Genomic DNA, 5311 nt, shown 5'->3' with positions numbered 1-5311 from the left:
TCCCCCTTTTAAGAACTTTAAGACTGAAGCAGCTGCATTTTGGTCACCCTATTTCTTGACACTCATGTGGTCTATACCTTGGGTTATTCGAGCTTTTGGCCTAATATCCACTTATCAGTGAGTGCATACAATATGTGTTTTTCTGTGATTGGTTTCCTCACTCAGGATGACATTTTATAGTTCCATACATTTGCCTAGGAATTTCATGAAGTCATTGTTTTTGATAGCTGAGTAATATTCCATTGTGTAGATGTACCACATTTTCTGTATCCATTCCTTTGTTGAAGGGGATCTGGGTTCTTTCCAGCTTCTGGCCATTATAAATAAGGATCCTATGAACACAGCGAAGCATTTTTCCTTATTGGAGCATCATTTCGGTATATGGCCAAGAGTGGCATAGCTGTGTCCTCAGGTAGTACAATGTCCAATTTTTCTGAGGAACCTTCAGACTGATTTCCAGAGTGGTTGTACCAGCTTGCAATTCCACCAACAAATGCAGGAGTGTTCCTCTTTCTCCACATCCTCACCAGCTTCCGATGTCACCTGAATTTTTATCTTAGCCATTCTGAATAGAGTGAGGTGGAATCTCAGGGTTGTTTTGATTTTCATTTCCCTGATGACTAAAGATGTTGAACATTTCTTTAGATACTCTTCAGCCATTTGATATTCCTCGGCTGGAGAAATCTTTGTTTAGCTCTGTACACAATTTGTTAATAGGGTTATTTGACTATCAGGAGTCTGACTTCTTGAGTTCTTTATTTATATTGGAAATTATCCCCCCATCAGATGTGGGATTGGTAAAGATATTTTCCCAATCTGTTGGTTGTCATTTTGTCCAAATGTCAATGCCCTTTGCCTTACAGAAACTTTGCAATTTTATGAGGTCCCATTTGTCAATTCTTGATCTTAGAGCATAAGCCATTGGTGGTGTGTTCAGGAAATTTTCCCCAGTGTCCATGTGTTTAAGGCTCTTTCTCTCTTTTTCTTCTGTTAGATTGAATGTATCTGCTTTTATGTGGAAGTCCTTCATCCACTGGGATTTGAGCCTTGTACAGGACAATAAGAATGAATCAATTTGCATTTTTCTACATGCTAACCTCCAATGGAAGAAGCACCATTTGTTGAAAGTACTGTCCTTGTTCCACTGTATAGTTTTAGCTACTTTGTCAAAGATCAAATGACCATCGGTATATAGGTTCATTTCTTGGTCTTCAATTCCATTCCATTAGTCTACCTGCCTGTCTCTGTACCAATATCAGACAGTTTTTATCACTATTGTTCTGTAATACAGTTTTAAGTCAGGGATGGTGATTTCCCCAGAAATTCTTTTATTGTTGAGGGAGTTTCCGCTATCCTGGGATTTTTGTTATTCCAGATGAATTTCCGAATTGCTTTTTCTAATTCTACAAAGAATGGAGGTGGGAATTTGGTGGAGATTGCATGGAATCTGTAGATTCCTTTTGGCAAAATGGCCATTTTTACTATACTAACCCTGCCAATTCGTGAGCATGGGAGACCATTTCATTGTCTGAGATCTTCTTCAATTTCTTTCTTCAGAGATTTGAGGTTCTTGTCATACAGATCTTTCACTTGCCTGGTTACTTATACCAAGGTATTTTACATTATTTGTGACTATTTTGAAGGGTATCATTTCCCTAATTTTTTTTCTCAGCCTGTTTATCCTTTGATTAGAAGAAGGCTACTGATTTGTTTGAATTAATTTTATACCCAGGCACTTTACTGAAGTTGTTTATTCAGATTAGTAGTTCTCTGGTGGAACTTTTGGGGTCACTTAAGTATACTATCATATCATCTGCAAGTACTGATATTTTGACTTCTTCCTTTACAATTTGTGTCTGTTTGACCTCCTTTTGTTGTCTGATTGCTCTGGCTAGGACTTCAAGTACTATACTGAATAACTAGGGAGAGAGTTGACAGTCTTGTCTAGTCCCTGATTCTAGTGGGATTACTTCAAGTTTCTCTCCATTTAGTTTAATGTTAGCTACTGGTTTGCTGTACATGGCTTTAACTATGTTTAGTATGGGCCTTGAATTCTTGATCTATCCAAGACTTTTACCATGAAGGGGTGTTGAATTTTGTGAAATGGTTTTTCAGCGTTGAATGATAAAAAGATCATATGGTGTTTTCCTTGAATTTGTTTATATAGTGGATTACATTGATGGATTTTCATATATTGAATCATGCTTGCATTCCTGGGATGAAGCCTACCTGATCACTATGGATGATCATTTATATGTGTTTTTGGATTCGGTTTGCAAGAATTTTATTGAGTATTTTTGCATCAATATTCATAAAGGAAATTGGTCTGCAGTTCTCTTTCTTTGTTGGGTCTTTGTGTGGTTTAGGTATAAACATAATTGCGGCTTCATAAGGAATTGGGCATTGTTCCTTCTGTTTCTATTTTGTGGAATCATTTGGACAGTACTGGTTTTTGGTGTTCTATGAAGGTCTGATAGAATTCTGCATTAATCCCATCTGGTCCTGGTCCTGGATTGGTTTTCTTGTTTTTTTGTTTTGTTTTGTTTTGTTTTTCTGGGGTTTTTTTTGTTTTTTGTTGTTGTTGTTTTTGTTTTTTGTTTGTTTGTTTGTTTGTGAGACTTTTAATAACTGCTTCTATTTCTTTAGGATTTATGGAACTGTTTAGGTGTTTTATCTGATCCTGATTTAACTTTGGTACCTGGTATTTGTGTAGAAAATTGTCCGTATCATCCAGATTTTCCAGTTTTGTTGAAAATAGGCTTTTGTAGTAGGATATGATGATTTTTTGAATTTCCTCAGATTCTATAGTTATGTCTCCCTTTTCATTTCTGATTTTGTTAATTTGGATATACTCTCTGTGCTCTCTAATTAGTCTGGCTAAGGGATTATCTATCTCGTTGACTTTCTTAAAGAATCAGCTTCTGGTTTTGGCAATTCTTTGTATAGTCCTTTTTATTTCTACTGGGTTGATTTCAACCCTGATTTTTATTATTTCCTGCCATTTACTCATCTTAGGTGTATTTGCTTCTATTTGTTCTAGAGCTTCTTGGTGTGCTGTCAAATTCCTAATATATGCTCTCTCCTGTTTCTTTTTGGAAGCACTCAGAGCTATGAGTTTTCCTCTTACCATAGCTTTCATTGTGTTCCATAAGTTTGGGTATGTTATACTTACTTTGTCATTAAGTTCTAAAAGGTCTTTAATTTCTTTCTTTATTTCTTACTTGACTTGGTTATCATTGAGTAGAGCATTGCTCAATTTCCATGTGTATGTAAGCTTTCTGTCATTTTTGTTTTTATTGTAGATCAGCCTTAGTCTGTGATGATCTGTTAGGATGCACAGCATTATTTCAATCTTCTTGTATCTGTTCAGGTCTGTTTTGTGACTGATTCTATGGTCAAGTTTGGAGAAAATATCATGAGGTATATTCAGAGGGTATATTCCTTTGTTTTAGAATGAAATATTCTATAAATATCTGTTAAATCATTTTGGTTCATAACTTCTATTAGTTCCTCTCTGTCTTTGTTCAGTTTTGTTTCATCATCTGTCCATTGATGAGAGTGGGGTGTTGAAATCTCCCACTATTATTTTGTAAGGTGCAATGTGTACTTTGAGCTTTTGCAAGTTCCTTTGAGTTGCAGGTGTCCTTGCATTTGGAGCATAGTTATTCAGGATTGAGAATTCATGTTGGTGGATTTTTTTCCTTGCATGAATATAAAGTGTCCTTCCTTATCTTTTTTGATAACTTTTGCTTGAAAGTTGATTTTATTCCACATTAGAATCGTCATTCCAGCTTGTTTTTTGGGATCATTTGCTTAGAAAGCTGTTTTCCAACCTTTTACTCTGAGGTAATATCTTTGTCACTGAGGTGTGTTTCCAGTATGAACCAAAATGTTGAGTCTGCTTTTTGTATCCAGTCTGTTACTCTATGTCTTTTTATTGGGGAATTGAGTCCAACAATGTTAAGAGATGTTTGTGTGGCTTTCTTGCATTCGTTGTAAGGAGATTTGATTACTTTTTTGCTCTTTCTTTGGTGTAGTGTCCCTACTTGTGTTGGAGTTTTCCATCTATTATTCTTTGTAGTGCTGGATTTGTAGAAAGATATTATGTAAATTTGGTTTTATCATGCAATATCTTGGTTTCTCCATCTATGTTAATTGAGAGTTTTGCCAGATATAGTACCCAGGGCTGGCATAAGTGATCTTGGATCTTCAGGCTTTTATAGTCTCTGTTCCCTTACTGCTCTTAATATTCTTTCTTTGTTTTGTGTATTTACTGTCCAGCTCTCTAACTCATGGACTTTGGGTACAGAGGGCAGTGGGACTGGTTCTTCTCCAGCCATAGCAGAAACAGGAAGGGTCTTGTCCCAGACTGTTCCTGGATTTGTGTGTCCTGAGGCCTCCAGATAGCCATTTAGAGCAGAAGAGTTGGTCTTACCTCTGCTTTCAAGTGTGTCAATGTTCTTGGCTTTCAGCTCTGGGCCCAGGCATAAAGCAAAAGGACCTGGACCTGACTGCTCTTAGGTTCCTGTGTCCAGAGGGCACTAGGCAGGTTCCTCTTGTGTCATCGCCCATGCCCACATGGTTCCAAGAGCTTGGTGTAGGCCTGCAAGGTTTAAGAAAAACACATATTCAGGTCCCTCATGTTATGAGAATCTAGGGGCACTCGGCTGGTTCCTCTTGGGCCAGGAATGTGAGCAGAAGTTGTCTCCTCTGAGCTGTCAGGTTTGTCCTCACTTCTGAGAGTCCAGCTCTTACTCCATGGGATTTGGGTACAAAGAACTGTGGGACTGGTACATCTCTAGGTACAAGCAGAAACCAGAAGTGATATCACACATTTTAGTTACAGGACTTGAAGAAATGGAGATGGAATTGAGCTGGAAGCCTCCTATCTGAGGGTTCGTATTCAAGTCAAGCAAAAACTACTAGACACGATGCTGAGGCAAGATGCACAGTAATCAACAGTGATATCCAGTGATACTGTGTACCACAACAATTATCATGCTGATACCCCAATAATATAATGACAGCACTTATTTCAGGAGAATATCAACAAGTGTTTTATTAGATCTAAATCTTGCACAACAATAGAAAAATTACATTTGGTTCTGCAACTCTAGACAATTGCCTTGAGTGAATAGGCCAGAGACCATAGAAGACCTAGTACTATTATTATAATAATTATGATGATTCCCAACTGCTTGTAAGTTATCCTTATAGCCATAAGTATAACTAAGATAAAAGTTACACTTATAAGATAAGTGTAACTTTTATTCCTCAAAAAAAAAAAAAAAAACCCTTCTGATTGCAGCAG

The sequence above is a fragment of the Rattus rattus genome, chromosome 13 (genome assembly GCF_011064425.1).
Source record: "Rattus rattus isolate New Zealand chromosome 13, Rrattus_CSIRO_v1, whole genome shotgun sequence".
In the NCBI taxonomy this organism is placed as follows: Eukaryota; Metazoa; Chordata; class Mammalia; order Rodentia; family Muridae; genus Rattus; species Rattus rattus.
The sequence above is the reverse complement of the archived record's forward strand: the minus strand, read 5'-3'. Positions refer to the sequence as shown.